Consider the following 21086-nt stretch of genomic DNA (forward strand, 5'->3'; position numbering starts at 1 on the left):
CATTCTCTTTTATGGAATGAAGTGCTGCCCATAAAAATTTAAAAATATTTTTTAAAAACCAAAATAAGAGCCCACAACAATAAAAACCCAAACTAAATGAAACAATATTTATTCTGTCATCTCAAAAATCCTATTTCAAAATTTCAAAACTACAGATCAACTCAGTATTAAATAATTGGTACCCAGATCAATTATTTTAATTCAGAAAATAAGCCTGGGCGCAGTGGCTCACGCCTATAATCCCAACAACTTGGGAGGAAGAGGCAGGAGGATTGTTTGAGTCCAGGAGTTTAAGACTAGCATGAGCATCAAAATGAGATCCCATCTGTACAAAAAAAAAAGATTGGCCAGACGCGGTGGCTCACACCTGTAAATACCAGCACTTTGGTAGGCCGAGGCGGGTGGATCACCTGAGGTCAGCAGTTCAAGACCAACCTGGCCAACATGGTGAAACCCCGTCTCTACTAAAAATACAAAAATTAGCTGGGTGTGGTAACACGTGTATAATCTCAGCTACTCAGGAGGCTGAGGCAGAAGAATTGCTTGAACCCGGGAGGCGGAGGTTGCAGTGAGCCGAGATCATGCCTCTGCACTCCAGCCTGGGTGACAGAGCGAGACTCCGTCTAGAAAAGAAAAAAAAAGATTAATAATTCCCAATTGTGGACCTTTTAGAGGTTCCCTTGACTGATCCCGACCTCAACTTGTATACTGATGGAAGTTCCTTTGTAGAAAAAGGACTTCGAAAATCAGGGTATGCAGTGGTCAGTGATAATGGAATACTTGAAAGTAATCCCCTCACTCCAGGAACTAGTGCTCAGCTGGCAGAACTCATAGCCCTCACTTAGGCACTAGAATTAGGAGAAGGAAAAAGGGTAAATATATATACAGACTCTAAGTATGCTTACCTAGTCTTCCATGCCTATGCAGCAGTATGGAGAGAAAGGGAATTCCTAACTTCCAAAGAACACCTATCAAACATCAGGAAGCCATTAGGAGATTATTCTTGGCTGTACAGAAACCTAAAGAGGTGGCAGTCTTACACTACCGGTGTCATCAGAAAGGAAAGGAAAGGGAAATAGAAGGGAACCACCAAGCAGATATTGAAGCCAAAAGAGCCGCAAAGCAGGACCCTCCATTAGAAATGCTTATAGAAGGACCCCTAGTATGGGGTAATCCCCTCCAGGAAACCAAGCCCCAGTACTCAGAAGAAGAAATAGAATGGGGAACCTCACAAGGACATAGTTTCCTCCCCTCAGGATGGCTAGCCACCAAAGAAGGAAAAATACTTTTGCCTGCAGCTAACCAATGGAAATTACTTAAAACCCTTCACCAAACCTTTCACTTAGGCATTGATAGCACCCATCAGATGGCCAAATCATTATTTATTGGACCAGGCCTTTTCAAAACTATCAAGCAGATAGTCATGGCCTGTGAAGTGTGCCAAAGAAATAATCCCCTGCCTTATCGCCAAGCTCCTTCAGGAGAACAAAGAACAGGCCATTACCCAAGAGAAGACTGGCAACTAGATTTTACCCACATGCCCAAATCTCAGGGATTTCAGTATCTACTAGTTTGGGTAGATACTTTCACTGGTTGGGCAGAGGCCTTCCCCTGTAGGACAGAAAAGGCCCAAGAGGTAATAAAGGTACTAGTTCATGAAATAATTCCCAGATTCGGACTTCCCCGAGGCTTACAGAGTGACAATGGCCCTGCTTTCAAGGCTACAGTAACCCAGGGAGTATCCCAGGTGTTAGGTATACAATATCACTCACACTGTGCCTGGAGGCTACAGTCCTCAAGAAAGGTCAAGAAAATGAACGAAACACCCAAACGACATCTAAAAAAGCTAATCCAGGAAACCCACCTCGCATGGCCTGCTCTGTAGCCTATAGCCTTACTAAGAATCCGAAACTCTCCCCAAAAAGCAGGACTTAGTCCATACGAAATGCTGTATGGACGGCCCTTCCTAACCAATGACCTTGTGCTTGACCGAGAGATAGCCAACTTAGCTACAGACATCACCTCCTTAGCCAAGTATCAACAGGTTCTTAAAACATTACAGGGCTTGTAATCCCAGCACTTTGGGAGGCCGAGGCGGGCGGATCACGAGGTCAGGAGATCGAGACCACAGTGAAACCCCGTCTCTACTAAAAAATACAAAAAATTAGCTGGGCGTGGTGGCAGGCGCCTGTAGTCCCAGCTACTCGGAGAGGCTGAGGCAGAATGGCGTGAACCCAGGAGGCAGAGCTTGCAGTGAGCCGAGATTGCGCCACTGCACTCCAGCCTGGGCGACAGAGCAAGACTCCGTCTCAAAAAAAAAAAAAAAACAAAACGTTACAGGGAGCCTCTCCCCGAGAAGAGGGAAAGGAACTATTCCACCCTGGTGACATGGTATTAGTCAAGTCCCTTCCCTCTAATTCCCCATCCCTGGATACATCCTGGGAAGGAACATATCCAGTCATTTTATCTACCCTAACTGCAGTTAAAGTGGCTGGAGTGGAGTCTTGGATACATCATACTCGAGTCAAACCCTGGATACTGCCAAAGGAACCCGAAAATCCACAAGACAACGCTAGCTATTCCTGTGAACCTCTAGAGGATCTGTGCCTGCTCTTCAAATGACAACCGGGAGGAAAGTAACTACAATCGTAAATCCCCATGGCCCTCCCTTATCATATTTTTCTCTTTACTGTTCTCTTACCCCCTTTCATTCTCACTGCACCCTGTCCATGCTGCTGTACGACCAGCAGCTCCCCTTAGCAAGAGTTTCTATGGAGAATGCAGCGTCCTGGAAATATTGATGCCCCATCGTATAGGAGTTTATCTAAGGGAACCCCCATCTTCACTGCCCACACCCATACGCCCCACAACTGCTATAACTCTGCCACTCTTTGCATGCATGCAAATACTCATTATTGGACAGGAAAAATGATTAATCCCAGTTGTCCTGGAGGACTTGGAGCCACTGTCTGTTGGACTTACTTCACTCATACCGGTATGTCTGATGGGGATAGAGTTCAAGATCAGGCAAGAGAAAACACATAAGGGAAGTAATCTCCCAACTGACCTGGGTACATAGCACCCCTAGCCCCTACAAAGGACTAGATCTCTCAGAACTACATGAAACCCTCCATACCCACACTGGCCTGGTAAGCCTATTTAATACTACCCTCACTGGGCTCCATGAGGTCTCGGCCCAAAACCCTACTAACTGTTGGATGTGCCTCCCCCTGCACTTTAGGCATACATTTCAATCCCTGTGCCTGAACAATGAAACAACTTCAGCACAGAAATAAACACCACTTCTGTTTTAGTAGGTCCTCTTGTTTCCAATCTGGAAATAACCCATACCTCAAACCTCACCTGTGTAAAATTTAGCAGTACTATATACACAACCAACTCCCAATACATCAGGTGGGTAACTCCTCCCACACAAATAGTCTGGGAGGAGTTAGTAATATTTTTTGTCTGTGGTACCTCAGCCTATCGTTGTTTGAATGGCTCTTCAGAATCTATGTGCTTCCTCTCATTCTTAGTGCCCCCTATGACCATCTACACTGAACAAGATTTATACAATCATGTCGTACCTAAGCCCCACAACAAAAGAGTACCCATTCTTCCTTTTGTTACCGGAGCAGGAGTGCTAGGCAGACTAGGTACTGGCATTGGCGGTATCACAACCTCTACTCAGTTCTACTACAAACTATCTCAAGAACTAAATGGTGACATGGAATGGGCCGCTGATAGCCTGGTCACCTTGCAAGATCAACTTAACTCCCTAGCAGCAGTAGTCCTTCAAAATCGAAGAGCTTTAGACTTGCTAACCGCCGAAAGCAGGGGAACCTTTTTATTTTTAGAGGAAAAATGCTGTTGTTATGTTAATCAATCCGGAATCATCACCGAGAAAGTTAAAGAAATTCGAGATCGAATACAACGTAGAGCAGAGGAGCTTCAAAACACTGGACCCTGGGGCCTCCTCAGCCAATGGATGCCCTGGATTCTCCCCTTCTTAGGATCTCTAGCAGCTATAATATTGCTACTCCTCTTTGGACCCTGTATGTTCAACCTCCTTGTTAAGTTTATCTTTTCCAGAATTGAAGCTGTAAAGCTACAAATGGTTCTTCAAATGGAGCCCCAGATGCAGTCCATGAGTAAAATCTACCACGGACCCCTGGACCGGCCTGCTAGCCCATGCTCTGATGTTAATGACATCAAAGGCACCCCTCCCGAGGAAATCTCAACTGCACAACCCCTACTATGACCCAATTCAGCAAGAAGCAGTTAGAGCGGTTGTCGGCCAACCTCCCCAACAGCAGTTGGGTTTTCCTGTTGAGAGGGGGGACTGAGAGACAGGACTAGCTGAATTTCCTAGGCCGACTAAGAATCCCTAAGCCAGCTGGGAAGGTGACTGCTTCCACCTTTAAACACGGGGCTTGCAACTTAGCTCACGCCCAACCAATCGGATACTAAAGAGAGCTCACTAAAATGCTAATTAGGCAAAAACAGGAGGTAAAGAAATAGTCAATCATCTGTTGCCTGAGAGCACAGCGGGAGGGACAATGATCAGGATATAAACCCAGGCATTCGAGCCAGCTACAGCTACCCTCTTTGGGTCCCCTCCCTTTGTATGGGAGCTCTGTCTTCACTCTCTTAAATCTTGCAACTGCAAAAATAAAAATAGAAAAATAATAATTCCCAATTGTGATTTTGAGGTGCTCTAAGATATGGTACATTAATAGATAATAAATGTATTATTAATAACTCTATGCTATAACCCACAGTGAAGTATGAAAGTAAGTGGACAACAGCGTTCCTTGACATCAGATGAGAAACCGTCAATACTTTAAAATGTCTGGGAATCACCACTCAACATGTGAAAATTACATATGCACGATTGTTCTGGTGTAATTTGTGAGTCAGTTTATTCACTTACAGAGACAAACAGCATTTATAAATGCTAGCATAGTGTGGTTCTCAAAGTGTGGTCCCTAGACCATTGGCATCACCTGGGAACTTGTTAGAAGTGCAAATTCTTGGGCGCTACCCCAGACCAACTAACCGTATCAGAACCTACAGGCCAGCATCCATTAATCTATGCTTTCACAAGCCCTAAAGGTTGAGAATCACTGTGGTACAAGAATAAAACAGTAATTAACATATTGGCAAGACTGCTAAAACAAAACTAAAGAAAACCTATACCAGCCTGGGCACCATAGTGAGATCCCATCTCTAAAAAAAATTTTTTTTTTAATTAGCTGCGTGTGGTGGCATGCACCTGTAGTCCCAGCTACTGGGGAGGCTGAGGTGGGAGAATCGTTTGAGCCCAGGAGTTCAAGACTGCAGTGTGCTGTGATAGCACCACTGTACTCCAGCCTTGGTGACAGAGTAGGACTCTGTCTCAAAAAAAAAAAAAAAAAAGTAAAGAAAACTATAGACATTTCCCTTTTTTTCAGAGGCAGGGTCTTGCTCTGTCACTCAGGCTAGAGTGCAGTGGCATGATCCTCGTTCACTGCAGCCTCAAACTCCTGGGCTCAAGCAATCCTCCACCCTCAACCTCCAAAATAGCTGGGACTACAGGCATGCACCACTATGCCTGGCTACTTTTTGTTTTTTTGTACAGACAGCATCTCCACATGTTGCCCAGCCCAGTCTCAAACTCCTGAGCTCAAGTGATCCTCCCACCTTGGCCTCCCAAAGGGTTGGGATTATAGGTGTGAGCCACTGAGCCCAGCATAACATTTTCTGAAAGTGAACTGGAGATTACTTTAGCTAACTTTTATCTTTAAAACTAGAATCAGCCGGGCGCAGTGGCTCACGCCCGTAATCCCAGCACTTTGGGAGGCCGAGGCGGGTGGATCACAAGGTCAGGAGATCGAGACCATCCATCCTGGCTAACATGGTGAAACCCCGTCTCTACTAAATATACAAAAAATTAGCCGGGCGTAGTGGCGGGCACCTGTAGTCCCAGCTACTCGGGAGGCTGAGGCAGGAGAATGGCGTGAACCCAGGGGGCGGAGCTTGCAGTGAGCAGAGATCACGCCACTGCACTCCAGCCTGGGTGACAGAGTGAGACTCCGTCTCAAAAATAAAATAAAATAAAACTAGAATCAAATATAAAAGTATCATGCAACGTGAGCCAAGATCACCACTGCACTCCAGCCTGGTGACAGAGCAAGACTCCGTCTCAAAAAAAAAAAAAAAAAAAAAAAAGTATCATGCAACAGAAAAAATTTGCTGTCTAAATTTACTATACATTTCTCCCTTGAAATATTAGGTCTTAAAAAAAGTTCAAGACCAGCCTGCCCAACATGGGGAAACCCCATCTCTACTAAAAATACAGGCCAGGCACAGTGGCTCATGCCTGTAATCCCAGCACTTTGGGAGGCTGAGGCAGGTAGATCACCTGAGGTCAGGAGTTTGAGACCAGTCTGGCCAACATGGCGAAACCCCATCTCTACTAAAAAGACAAAAATTAGCCGGGTGTGGCGCATGCCTGTAATCCCAGCTACTTGGGAGGCTGAGGTAAGGAGAATCGCTTGAACCTGGGAGGTGACAGAGCAAGACTGTCTCAAAAAACAAAAAAAACACAAAAAAACCTTTAAAGGGCTCCCATTATTTTTGGCCAGGCACAGTCGCTAATGCCTGTAATCCCAGCACTTTGGGAGGCCAAGGCAAGTGGATCACCTGAGATCAGGAGTTCAAGACCAGCCTGGCCAACATGGTGAAACCCCATCTTTACTAAAAATACAAAAAATTAGCCAGGCGTGGCGGTGGGCACCTGTAATCCCAGCTACTTGGGAGGCTGAGGCATGAGAATCGCTTGAACCCAGGAGGCAGAGGTTGCAGTGTGCTGAGATCGCGCCACTATACTCTAGCCTGGGTGACAGAGACTCCCTCCGTCTCAAAAGAAAAAAAAAAGGAAGAAAAAAGGCAGAGAGGGAGGGAAAAGGGGAAAAGGGAGGGAAAAGGGGTAAAAGGGAGGGAAAAAGAAAGAAAGGAGGAGGGAAGGGAAAGTTCCAACAGACTGACCACACTGAAGAACACCAAAAGTTACAGCAGCAAAAAGCCTATTTCTTTCACATTTACAGCAGTAAATAGTTAAGTTTAAAAGTAACAGTAGATCCAAAAAATAAAATCCCATCCCAACTAACATAAGATAATGGGTGCCTTCTTCACAAAGTAAGAAAGCAAGACACTCAGGTGCAGACTCTAGCTTGCAGTCTGACTGAAGTTAGATGACCACACACAAAAGAGAAAATCCACAAGGCACAATTCTTTGATTCCATGGGAGAAGAAAAAGAGAGTTAATAAAACATGGTTCCTGGGCTAATAAGTGAGAGTCTCAATAAGGCCAACTTCAAGTTCCTAGCTAAGAAGACCATGAAGGCAGCCTTCTCTAAACGGTTACATAGATTGGAGGCAACTCGGTGTGAACAGCTAAAAAGCCTGTCCAGCAACTGTACTGAATAGTATTTCCCAGGCACGAGCCTACAAACCAACAGAAAAGAGAGGTCATGTATGGAAAATTACTGAGTAGCTGTCCAGACACTCTAGAAGCTACTCCACAGCCTGTCCCATTTCCACTGATTCTAGTCCTGAATTAAAGAGAGAACACAGTTGAGTACCATTGTTAGACTCTTTGTTCACTTCAGGTTATCCACCCTAAATCTGCCTATATTATTTTGTGGAAGTCAATTTTTAACACAAAAGCCTACAGTGTGATATTTTACAACATGAACAAAATTTTTATCACATTGTAAACAAGGAGTATTATTTGTAACTGACCTCTTATAATTCTTACTGTCTGAGTAGATATCCACTTCCAAAAAGAACTAGAGAGAAAAAGAGAGAAAGATTTTAAGGTTTTTTTTTTTTTAAGAAACAAACTTTTGTCAATTCCTGTCTTGCTCAGCATAATACAAAGGTAATAATATATAAAGTATCTATTTTACTGGTCAAATCTATTATTTAACTTAAAGCACAAAGTTTAGCAGTTTATTATTTGTTCAATTCTGTAAATCAAACACATTACATAAAGACTTTATTGTTTAAGAAAATATTAAACAATATAACAAGCTTACCATTTCACAAGGTGGCTTTTCCAATTGTATACTCGATGAATACATTTCAACATTTTCATTTCTAATATTTCATCAAAAAAGAGGCAGTGGGGAGAAGAGAACCACTAGATTCTCTACAATTCACTTAAGCTCTGATTATGTTTCCAAGCGGTTACACCTACACACAAAAGTTAGGAGCCAGGGGGAAGACAGAGCGCCCATTATACTAAGTCCCTAAACTGTAAGGGATCAAAGAGTCTCTAGCAAACTCCCCAAATCCTCGGTTTCCTCCTTAAGCCTGACAATTTAAATGTATCTAGGGTAGAAATTCTCAACTCTGATTATGTTTAAGAATCACCTGCGGAGCTTTTTTGTTTGTTTGAGACGGAGTCTTGCTGTCGCTGGAGTGCAGTGTCGCTATCTCGGCTCACTGCAGGCTCCGCCCCCTGGGATTCACGCCATTCTCCTGCCTCAGCCTCCCGAGTAGCTGGGACTACAGGCGCCCGCCACCTCGCCCAGCTAATTTTTTGTATTTTTAGTAGAGACAGGGTTTCACCGTGTTAGCCAGAATGGTCTCGATCTCCTGACCTCGTGATCCGCCCGCCTGCCTCGGCCTCCCAAAGTGCTGGGATTACAGGCGTGAGCCACCACGCCCCGCCGCCTGCGGAGCTTTTAAAAATTTTACAAAGTCTAAACTCCACCCTAGATCTGCTGAATCAGAATTGCAGCTGGAGACCCAGGGATATCAACTTTAAGTTCCACAGTTAATTGACACTGATGGAAATACACGCTTGAGAACCACTGGTTCAGGACAGAGAAGAAACAGAAGGAACAGAAGAGAAGAAACAGAAGAAACCTATTACACTGATAGGGAAATCTAAAACTTCCAAGAGAGGACCCCTCAATGACAAGAGACAAGATTTAGGATATTAGGATTTATCCAGTTATGCAGTCTGAGCTAGTATTATTCCCTACAATTGAGAAGAGGAAGGAAAAAGTTTGGATCATGTAACCAAAGATGCAGTGAAGGTGGAGTTAAAACCTAGGACCAATCAAGCTCAAACTCCGACTGTCAAGTATTGCAAGTGACGGCAGACTTGAACAGGTCACTTAATGTCTCTGTATATGGTACAGACAAGCCTCTTCATCTGTAAAAATAAAAAAGAAAGTCTTCTGGGCAGTGGTGTGCACCTATAGTCCCAGCTACTTGGGAGGCTGAGGCAGAGGTGTGCTAGAGTCCAGCAGTTGGAGGCCGCAGAGTGCTATGATCACACTGTGAAAAGACAATGCACTCCAGCCTGGGCAACATAGCAAGACCCCATCTCAAAAATAAATAAATTAACGAATTTAATTAAGTTTAAAGAAGGTCATATGTACCTCATGGGACTGCTGTGAAAACTAAGAATATATGAAAGGATTTTGTAAACTATAATGCAATAGGCCAGTGTTTTTCAAATTATGGGTTACCACCCAGCAAAACATTAAGAAATCAATGTAGCAAGTTATAACCAATATTTTGAAAATGAAATGAGAGAAAATGTTAAGATATACCATAGTTTATGAGAGTATCCATAGTTCTGTAAATTTTTGTTTCAGTTATATATAGGTCATGATGTAAATGACATTTTATTATGAGTTGTGTCAAAAAAAGTCTTAAAGCAGCCAGATGTGGTGGCTCACACCTGTAATCCCAGCACTTTGGGAGGCCAAGATGGGCAGATCACCTGAGATCAGGAGTCAAAACCAGCTGGGCCAACATGGTGAAACCTCGTCTTTACTAAAAATACAAAAATTAGCCGGGCGTGGTGGTGTGTGCCTGTAATCCCAGCTACTCGGGAGGCTGAGGCAGGAGAATCGCTTGAACCCGAGAGGCAGAGGTTGCAGTGAGCCGAGATCACCCCACTGCACTGTAGCCTGGGCAGCAGAGCAAGACTCTGTCTCAAGAAAAAAAAAAAAAAAAAAAAAAGCCTTAAAGCCACAACTAATCCTTACTCCCTCACCCCCTCCACTTTATAACCTCACTAGACAGCAAAGACAGCCAGTTAAGTACATAAACCAATGATTCTTAAAAGTGTCTCAACTGTTGGAAATTTGATGAAAGCTATGGACCTTTTCTTGACAAAAATGTACCCTCATACAAAATTTTCCTTCCATACAGGTTTGGGATTCCTAAACTCCTGCCCTGAATTAGGTTAAGACCTCTTTCTCCAGAAAGAGGACTAAAAAAGAAGCTGACCTTTGGGGAAGGCTCATATAATTGCTGTCTTAGTTCTAAAACAGGGCCTTTTTCCAGATCCAGTCTGCCTACTCAAATAAAAATTATTTTCTTCATTATATAAAATTGTTGACAATGTCAAATTCTCTTTTATTTAAAAGATATATCATGGGGCCAGGCGCAGTGGCTCACACCTGTAATCCCAGCACTTTGGGAGATGAAGACGGGCAGATCACTTGAGGTTCAGAGTTCGAGACCAGCTGGCCAACATGGTGAAACCCCGCCTCTACTAAAACTACAAAAATTAGCCAGGCATGGTGGCAGGCACCTGTAATCCCAGCCACTGGGGAGGCTGAGGAAGGAGAATAGCTCGAACCCAGGAAGCGGACGTTGCAGTGAGCCGAGAAGGCACCACTGCACTCCAGCCTGCGGACAAAGTAAGACTGTCTCTCAAAAAAAAAAATATATATATATACATATATATTTTTAAATATATATATGTACTTTTTAAATACATATATATATCCTATATATACACTATATATATAATGTATTCTTCAGCTTTTATTTGGAGACTCTTGAAAATTTTTGCAGAAGGCTCCCAAACTGTGCCTTATGTTCCTGAAAATGTGGTAAAGCTAATTACAGCTAATGTATTTAAGAGTCAGCCTGGGCCAGGTGCGGTGGCTCATGCCTGTAATCTCAGCCATTTGGGAGGCTGAGGTGGGAGAATCCCTTGAGTCCAGGAGTTCAAGACCAGCCTGGGCAATATGACGAAACCCCATCTCTACCAAAAAAAAAAAAAAAAAAAAAGCTGGATGTGGTAGCACATGCCCATGGTCCCAGCTACTTGGGAGGCTGAAGTGGGAGAAACACTTGAGCCCAGAAGATCGAGGCTGAAGTGCCACTGTACTCCAGCCTGGCCAATAGAATGAGACCTTGTCTCAAAAACAAAAACAAAAAAAGTCAGCCTGCATTTCATTCAGAGATTTTTTTTTTTCTTTTTATTGAAACGGAGTCTCAATCTGTCACCCAGGCTGGAGTGCAGTAGCACGATCTCAGCTCAATGGAACCTCTGCCTCCCGGGTTCAAGCGATTCTCCTGCCTCAGCCTTCCGAGTAGCTGGGATTACAGATGCATGCCACCACACCTGGCTGATTTTTGTATTTTTAGTAGAGACAGCGTTTCACCATGTTAGCCAGGCTGGTCTCAAACTCCTGATATCAGGTGATCCACCTGCCTCAGCCTCCCAAAGTGTTGGGATTACAGGCGTGAGCCACTGTGGCCGGCCCAGAGATCTTTTTCTAAATAAATACAAGAGATTTTGCCAAATTTAGTTAGCATATTCTCCTTGAACTCAAATTACACTGTATTTTCCAAGCAATTCTAATAAAGAGGCAGCAATTAGTTTTCGTAGACACTGATAAAAGTATCCAAGCTTGCAGAACATGTCCTTGCCTCTCAAGTCATAGTAAGTTCACTTAAATGTTTTCATAGAGGCCGGGTGCAGTGGCTCACGCCTGTAATCCCAGCAGTTTGTGAGGCCAAGACAGGTGGATCACAAGGTCAGGAGTTCAAGACCAGCCTGGTCAAGATGGTGAAACCCCGTCTCTACTAAAAATGTAAAAATTAGCCAGGCCTGGTGGCGGGTGCCTGTAATCCCAGCTACCTGGGAGGTTGAGGCAGAGAACTGCTTGAACCCAGAAGGCAGATGTTGCAGTGAGCCGAGATTGTACCACTGTACTCCAGCCTGGGCAACAGAGTGAGACTCTGTCTCAAAAAAAAAAAAAAAAAAAAAAAAAAGTTTTCAAAGAGAATAAGTGAATTTGCCTTTTCCATTTTGTCATTTATTTTTTAATGGATTTTGGTTATTAATTCAGTGATTCATAAAAGGATTACAGAAAATTTTATTTTAAAAACTATTTTAATTTACAAGTTTTAAATTTTAAAATAACAAGAACTTGTGTTCCAAATAGTGAAACAGATACTGGTTATTCAAAGATAAATAAGATTTGTCCCTAGCTAAGTGGCTCTTGACACCTAAATATACAATTACAGTAGTATAATAATCTCTGAAAACACTTACAAAAAATATAAATGAAAAAAAAAGATAAAAAATAAAAAAGAAATTTAAAAATTGTTTTAAAAAGAAAAAAAACCCTCTAGGCCAAGTGTGGTGGTTCACACCTGTAATCCCAGCATTCTGGGAGGCTGAGGCAAGAGGATGGCTTGAGCCCAGGAGTTTGAGACCAGCCTGGACACCATGGCGAAAACTGTCTGAAGACAGTGGGTTGGGCTGGGCATGGCAGCTCACACCTGTAATCACAGCACTTTGGGAGGATGAGACAGGCTGATTGCTTGAGGTCAGGAGTTCCAGACCAGCCTGGCCAACATGGTGAAACCCAGTTTCTACTAAAAACACAAAAATTGCTGGGCGTGGTGGCGTGCACCTATAATCCCAGCTACTTGGGAGGCTGAGGCAGGAGAATCGCTTGAACCCAGAAGGCAGAGGCCGCAATGAGCTGAGATCATGCCATTGCATTCCAGCCTGGGTGACAGAGCGAGACTCCTTCTCAAGAAAATAAAAATAAATAAATAAATAAATAAACTAAAAAGGCATAACCCACAAAAAGACCAAAAAAGAAATTAAAAAGTCTGGGTAGACAACAAGACAATTTTCTTGGAAAGCAGATAGAAGAGCAATAAATGACTAGGCAAGCCCAAGAAAACTGAATCATAGCCCATCTGTGGTAAACTTACGATCAACACAATTTATATCATAGGTTCCCCAAAATGTCCAGAAAGTAGAGGTGAAAGAGCTAAAGAAAATAAGGAGGATTGGTTGAAATTGGTTCCGAAGCTTCAGATCATTACATTTTCTCCCCAACTAGTGAAGTCAGGTGCCTGCTGCTCTACCATCCTGAGACTTTAGGTTTATTCTCTAGAGAGGGTTAAACAGAGGGTTTCTAGATTGGGGGATACCAACAACAGTAAGGGGCAGGGTACAATACTGAAAATAAATAAATTAAGTCAATATATTGAGTAAGATTTTCCGGTCCTCTTTCCCTAATCGTCACCCTCCCAGAGAGAGATTAGAGGATCCTTCTTCTTTTTTTTTTTTTTTTTTTTTTGAGACAGTGTCTCACTCTGTTGCCCAGGCTGGAGTCCAGTGGCATGATCTCGGCTCACCGCAACCTCTGCCTCCCAGGTTCAAGAGATTCTTCTGCCTCAGCCTCCCGAGTAGCTGGGACTACAGGCCCGCACCACCATGCCTGGCTAATTTTTGTATTTTTAGCAGAGACGGGGTTTCACCATATTGGCCAGGCTGGTCTCGAACTCCTGACCTCATGATCCACCTGCCTTGGCCTCCCAAAGTGCCGGGATTATAGGTGTGAGCCACCGTGCCCAGCCTAGAGGATCCTTCTTTGGAGAATCTGACCAGCTCAAGGAGAAAAAAATAACTAACGTTACTAACATCAATGTCCCTAATTGAGTTGCCCAACCAGATTACACTGTAGTAAGCTAACCACCTCTAATCAGCTTTCAACACTTCCTCTTAAATATAAATGGACAATAAAGATTACCAGATGTCTGAGAAAAACTTCAACATGAAAGACTAAAAACAAATAACTACCTGTAGATCAAAAAAATGCAACTTGAAGAAAAGAGATTACAGGGAACAAGAAACCATTAAAAACTACAGGGGTCGAGGGGAGGGGAAAGCAACTTCACCTCTGTGGTATTTTCCCAAAAAACCCATAACCCTAGTCTAATCATGAGAAAGTATCAGACAAATATGAATTGAGGGACATTCTATAAAATACTTGACGAGTACTATTCAAAATCATCAAGCCATTACAAAAAAGGAAAGACTAAGAAACTATCACAGATCAGGGGAGATTAATGAGACATGACCACTAAATACAGTGTGGTATCCTACATTAAATACTGGAATAGAAAAACACATCACTAAAAAAGAAAAGCTACAGAAGGCCAGCATGGTGGTTCATACCTGTAATCTCAACACTTTCGGAAGCCTAGGCAGGAGGATCACTTGAGGTTAGGAGTTTCACATTACAATGAGCTATAATGGAGCCCCGGCACTCCGGCCCGGGTGACAGAGAGGGACCCTATCTCTAGAGGAAAAAAAACCCAGGAAATACAGTTTTATAGTTTAGTTACTATTGTACCAATGTTAATTTCATAGTTTTGACTAAAGTATTATGGTTAGCCAGGCATGGAGGCATGCACCTGTAATCTCAGCTACTTGGGAGGCTGAGGCGGGAGAATCACTTGAACCCAGGAGGCAGAGGTTGCAGTGAGCCGAGATCGTGCCACTGCACTCCAGCCTGACCAACAGAGCAAGACTCTCTCTCAAAAAAAAAAAAAAAACGTATTATGGCTATGTAAGATATTAACAATTGCCTACTTGAGGGTAGCAGATGGGAGGAGGGAAGCGATAAGAAAAAATATCTATTGAGACCAGGCATGGTGGCTCACGCCTGTAATCCCAGCACTTTGGGAGGCCGAGGCAGGTGGATCACAAGGTCAGGAGATCGAGACCATCCTGGCTAACACAGTGAAACTCCGTCTCTACTAAAAATACAGAAAAATTAGCCGGGCGTGGTGGCAGGCGCCTGTAGTCTCAGCTACTCAGGAGGCTGAGGCAGGAGAATGGCATGAACCTGAAAGGTGGAGCTTGCAGTGAGTCGAGATCACGCCACTGCACTCCAGCCTAGGCGACAGAGCAAGACTCTATCTCAAAAAAAAAAAAAAAAAAAAAGATTTGATTGCCCTGCTAGATTATGGAATTGCATGGAGCCTGTAGCCCCTTTGTTTTGGTCAATTTCTCCGATTTGGAATGGCTACATTTACCCAATGCCTGTATTCCCATAGTATCTAGGAAGTAAATAACTTGCTTTTGACTTTACAGGCTCATAGGCAGAAGGGACTTGCCTTGTCTCAGATGAGACTCTGGACTGTGGACTAATGAGTTAATGCTGAAATGAGTTAAGACTTTGAGGGACTGTTGGGAAGGCATGATTGGTTTTGAAATGTGAGAACATGAGATTTGGGAGGGGCCAGGGGCTGAATGATATGGTTTGGCTGTGTCCCCACTCAAACCTCCTCTTTAATTCCCACGTGTTGTGGGAGGGACCTGGTGGGAGGTAATCGAATCCTGGGGGTGGGTCTTTCCCATGCTGTTCTCGTGTTAGTGAATAAGTCTCATGAGTTCTGACGGTTTTAAAAATGGGAATTTCCCTGCACAAGCTCTCTCTTTGCCTGCTTCCATCCATGTAAAACATGACGTGCTCCTCCTTGCCTTCTGCCATGATTGTGAGGTCTCCCTGGCCATATAGCACAGTAAGTCCATTAAACCTCTTTCTTTTGTAAATTGTCCAGTCTCGAGTATGTCTTTATCAGCAGTGTGAAAACAGACTAATACACAGGCTCAAGTAATCCTCCTACCTCAGCCTCCTGAGTAGCTGGGACTAGGCGCACACTACCACACCCAGCTAGCTTTTTTGTGATTTTTGTGGAGACGGGGTTTTGTTATGTTGCCCAGGCTGATCTCAACCTCCTGCTCAAGCGATCCTCCAGCCTCAACTTCCCAAAATGTTAGGACTGCAGGTGTGAGTCACGACAGCTGGTCTGAAATATTTTTAAAATAACTATTTTAGGCCAGGTGCAGTGGCTCGCACCTGTAATCCCAACACTTTGGAAGGCTGAGGCAGGAGGGTCACTTGAGTCCAGGAGTTCCAGACCAGCCTGAGCAACAAAGCATAATGCCATCCCTATTTACGTAAAAAAAAAAAGAAAAAAGAAAAAAATTTTTTTAACAAGAAAGAATTTTTAAAAGCTAAAAATATGATCACAGCAATGAAAAAACTCAGAAGATAAGGTTAAAGAAAAGCTTTCACACATCAGAATAAAAAGTCAAAGAGGGCCAGGTACAGTGGCTCATGCCTGTAATCCTAGCACCTCGGGAGGCCAAGGTGGGTGGATCACCTGAGGTCAGGAGTTCAAGACCAGCCTTGGCCAACAGGGTGAAACCCCAACTGTACTAAAAATGCAAAAATTAGCCAGGTGTGGTGCTGCATGCCTGTAATCTCAGCTACTTGGGAGGATGAGGCAGCAGAACTGTTTGTACCCGGGAGGCAGAGGTTGCAGTACCCAACCTGGGCAACAGAGTGAGACTCTGTCTCTCAAAAAAAAAAAAAAAAAATATTCAAAGTGATGAACAACAGGAGAGAAAAAGAAGATGAGAGAACCTGTTCAGAAGGTCCATATCTAAGTAACGGAAGCTCCCAAAAGCAAGAACAAAACAAAGGGCAAAAATTTTAATCTGATAATCATGCCAGATTGCCATGGTCATTGCCAGATTAAAAAGGCCCAAAAAGTGCCTACCATAATGAATAAAAACAGACACCAAGGCACATCACTGAAATTTCAGAAACTGAACACAAGAAAAGATTCTACAAGCTTCCTAAGAGAAAAAAGTTCACATACAAATGATCAAGAATTTGAATGCCTTTCAGACTTATCAGAAATAACAACAGAAGCTTGAAGGTTATTAAACAATGCCTTCAAAATTCTGAAGGAAAATTATTTTCAATCTAGAATTTTACACACAATAGGACATATTTTCAGATGGCAAATTGTGAGGACAGGACATATTTTCAGATAGCAAAATCTCAAAATAATTACCTCCGAGAATGATGCAATTAGAAAACGTAATTCATTTTACAAACACCAATGCCATACAGGAGCAGTAATTCCACACTTTGGGAGGCAGAGACGGGCGGATCACGAGATCAGGAGATTGAGACCACGGTGAAACCCTGTCTCTACTAAAAATACAAAAAATTAGCCAGGGGTGGTGGCGGGCGCCTGTAGTCCCAGCTACTCGGGAGGCTGAGGCAGGAGAATGGCGTGAACCCATGAGGCGGAGGTTGCAGTGAGCCGAGATCACGCCACTGCACTCCAGCCTGGGTGACAGAGCGAGACTCCGTCTCAAAAAAAAAAAAAAAAAAAGAAAAGAAAAAGAAAAAGAAAAAAAAAACAATGCAATAAAATAATTGATGTTGGCAAATATCGTAAATATATGTTAAAACCATTGGATAAAGGGTTTTCAGAAAACAACATATTCTTTATTATTTATTATTTTTTTTTTTTGAGATGGAGTCTCGCTCTGTTGCCCAGATGGGAGTGCAGTGGCATGATCTCCGCTCACTGCAACCTCCATCTCCCAGACTCAAGCAATTACCGTGCCTCAGACTCCCAAGTAATTGGGATTACAGGCGTGTGCCCCAACACCTGGCTAATTTTTATATTTTTAGTAGAGATGAGGTTTTGCCACATTGGCCAGGCTGGTCTCGAACTCCTGTCCTCAAGCAATCAATCTGCCTCGGCCTCCCAGAGCGCTGGGATTACAGGCATGAGCCACCATGTTCGGTGAAAACAACATATTCTTACATATATATATAAAACATATATATAATATATATTATATATACATACATCTTACTCATATAAGACATATCTTACATATATATTTTACATATATACGTATATAAGATATATCTTACATATATATATATCTTACATATATGTGTGTGTGTGTGTATATATATATATAGCTTTTTTTTTTTTTTTTGAGACAGAGTCTCGCTCTGGCCCAGGCTGGAGTGCAATGGCCAGATCTCAGCTCACTGCAACCTCCGCCTCCCAGGTTCAAACAATTCTTCTGCCTCAGCCTCCCAAGTAGCTGGGATTACAGGTACTCACCACTTCACCCAGCTAGTTTTTTTGTATTTTTAATAGAGACAGGATTGCACCACGTTGGCCAGGCTGGTCTCGAACTTCTGACCTCAAGTGATCCGCCTGCCTCAGCCTCCCAAAGTGCTGGGATTGCAGGCGTGAGCCACTGCACATGGCCATATTCTTACATATTAATTACAAAAGGGAAAAGTATTTTTACAATGGAGAAATCTGATGGATACCATCTTAACTAAGTATTCAAACTAAATATCATCAATATTGGAAAAACTGACATATGCCACTGGATGTGATGCAATAGAAGTATACAACAGGCTAGGCACAGTGGCTCACGCCTGTAATCCCAACACTTTCGGAGGCTGAGGCATTAGGACTGCTCAGGAGTTCAAGACCAGCCTGGGCAACAAAGTGAGACTCTGTCTCTATAAAAAATAAAAAAATTAAAAATTAGCTAGGCATAGTGGCACATGCCTATGATCCCAGCTACACAGAAGGCTGATATGGGCGGATTGCTTGACTCCAGGAGGTCGAGGCTGCAGTGAGCCATAATTGCACCACTGTACTCCAGTCTGGGCAACATAGTGAACCCGTCTCAACAACAACAAAAAAAAAACATAAAAAATTAGCTGGGTGTGGTGGCACATGCCTGTAGTCCCAGCTACTTGGGACCCTTAGGTGGGAAGATCACCTAAGCCCAGGAGGTTGAGGCTGCAGTAAGCCGTGACTGTACCACTGCATTCCAGCATGGGCAAAAGAGCGAGACCCTGTCTCGAAAATAAAACAATGAACAAACAAAAAAATGTGTTTCGGGCTGGGCGTGGTGGTTCGCACCTGTAATCCTAGCACTTTGGGAGGCTGAGGCAGGTAGATCACCTGAGATTGGAAGTTTGAGACCAGCCTGACCAACATGGAGAAACCCTGTCTCTACTAAAAATACAAAATTATCCGGGCGTGGTGGCGCATGCCTGTAATCCCAGCTACTCGGGAGGCTGAGGCAGGAGAATCGCTTGAACCTGGGAGGCGGAGGTTGCGGTGAGCCAAGATCAGGCCATTGTACTCCAATGTACACGGCCCCCTTTTGTGCTTTTAAAATGTTGAACCAGGCCAGGTGCAGTGGCCCACGCCTGTAATCCCAACACTCTGGGAGGCTGAGGTGGGCAGATCACCTGAGGTCAGGAGTTCCGGACCAGCCTGGCCAACATGGTAAAACCCTGTCTCCATTAAAAATACAAAAATTAGAGGGGCGTGGTGGAGCGTGGCGTATGCCCGTAATCCCAGCTACTCGGAAACCTGAGGCAGGAGAATTGCTTGAACCTGGGAGGCAGAGATTGCAGTGCGCTGAGATCGCACCACTGCACTCCAGCCTGGGCAACAAAGCAAGATTGTCTCAAAAATAAAATAAAATAAAATATGAAATAAAATGTTGAAACAGGCTGGGCATGGTGGCTCATGCCTGTAATCCCAGCACTTTGGGAGGCCGAGACCAGAGGATCACCTGATGTCACGGGTTCAAGACCAGCCTGGCCAACATGGTAAAACCCCGTCTCTACTAAAAATACAAAAAATTAGCTGGGCCTGGTGGCACACGCCTGTAATCCCAGCTACTCGGGAGGCTGAGGCACGAGAATTGCTTGAACCCAGGAAGCAGAGGTTGCAGTGAGTCAAGATTCTGCCACTGCACTCCAGCCTGGGGGGACAAAGAGTGAGACTCTGTCTCAAAAAATAAATAAATAAAATAAAATGTTGAACCACATGAATGTATTGCCAACTGAAGATTTTAAGTAAGTTTAATAAGAAGCTTTCATAAAGAAGTTTAATAAGAAGCTTTTCAATTAATTCCATGCTACTCTGATCCCTTACCTCATCTCTGTCAGAGTATTTAGCCAGACAACTGAAATGTTATTCACTTATTTCTTTAATATGGGTTACTATGTAATTGACTCTGGGTTATCTCCTAGATGAGGCTGGGAAAAGTTATTCTCTCTTCCAAAAAGAACAAAAAAGAGAGAAATGGAGGTCTTGCTATGTTAACGAGGCTGGTCTTGTACTGCTGGCCTCAAGCAATCCTCCCATCTTGGCCTCCCAAAGTGCTAGGATTACAGATGTGAGCCACCATGCCCAGCCTCTTCTAATTGTTTTAGATCCACCACCCTCAATGCCTCACAATGCTGTGTAAACACCAGGCTTTCACAGACTGCATTTTCTTTTTTTTTTTTTGAGACAGAGTCTCGCTCTGTCACCCAGGCTGGAGTACAGTGGCGCGATCTCAGCTCACTGCAACCTCCACCTCCCGGGTTCATGCCATTCTCCTGCCTCAGCCTCCCGAGTAGCTGGGACTACAGGCGCCCACCACCACATTCGGCTAACTTAGTAGAGACAGGGCTTAGTAGAGACAGGGCTTCACCATGTTACCCAGGATGGTCTCGATCTCCTGACCCTGTGATCCGCCCACCTCAGCCTCCCAAAGTGCTGGGATTACAGGGGTGAGCCACCGTGCCTGGCCAGGCTTCATGTTTTATCAGAATTGCAACGAATATTTGAGTTACAAAACTAGGAGACATAAACTAAGTCGTTATTTCAAACATTATCCTCTAGAAACATTTAGAGGCCTCCAGGTAAAATGCCGTTTTGTGAATTCAGGAAGTTCTAGGATGAATCAATTTATGCTCATAATCTTATTTCACAGAGCTGCATTTAGAGAAAACCAGAGTCTCAAGGAAAAGAACTGGCTCATGGCTATATAATCTCAACACTTTGGGAGCCCGAGGCAGGAAGATTGCTTGAGCCCAGGAGTTTGAGATCAGCCTGGGCAACATGATGCAACCCCATCTCTATCAAAATTTAAAAAAAAAAAAAAATAGCCAGGTATGGTGGTGTGTGTCTGTAGCCCCGGCTACTTGGGAGGCTGAGGTGAGTGGATCACATGAGCCTGAGAGGTTGAGGCTGCAGTGAGCCATGATTGTGCCAGCGCACTCCAGCGAGGGCGACAGAGTGAGACCCTATCAAAAAAGAAAAGAAAAGAAATTTCTTCC

At 43.7% G+C, this 21086-nt stretch overlaps 1 protein-coding gene across 4 annotated transcripts in view; it reads right to left on the bottom strand.

Moving 5' to 3' along the window:
• Window positions 1-21086, bottom strand: part of ACACA (acetyl-CoA carboxylase alpha) — a 275744-nt gene that overhangs the window by 248255 nt on the left and 6403 nt on the right. For 3 of the 4 annotated variants that reach the window (XM_055257045.2, XM_063628639.1, XM_063628640.1), the window contains exon 2: window positions 7786-7832. The gene's annotated coding sequence lies outside the window, so the exon portion shown is untranslated. The remainder of the gene's footprint in view (window positions 1-7785; window positions 7833-21086) is intronic. The other variant, XM_055257046.2, reaches the window with a different exon arrangement.

The sequence above is a fragment of the Symphalangus syndactylus genome, chromosome 20, assembly GCF_028878055.3.
Source record: "Symphalangus syndactylus isolate Jambi chromosome 20, NHGRI_mSymSyn1-v2.1_pri, whole genome shotgun sequence".
Taxonomy (NCBI): Eukaryota; Metazoa; Chordata; class Mammalia; order Primates; family Hylobatidae; genus Symphalangus; species Symphalangus syndactylus.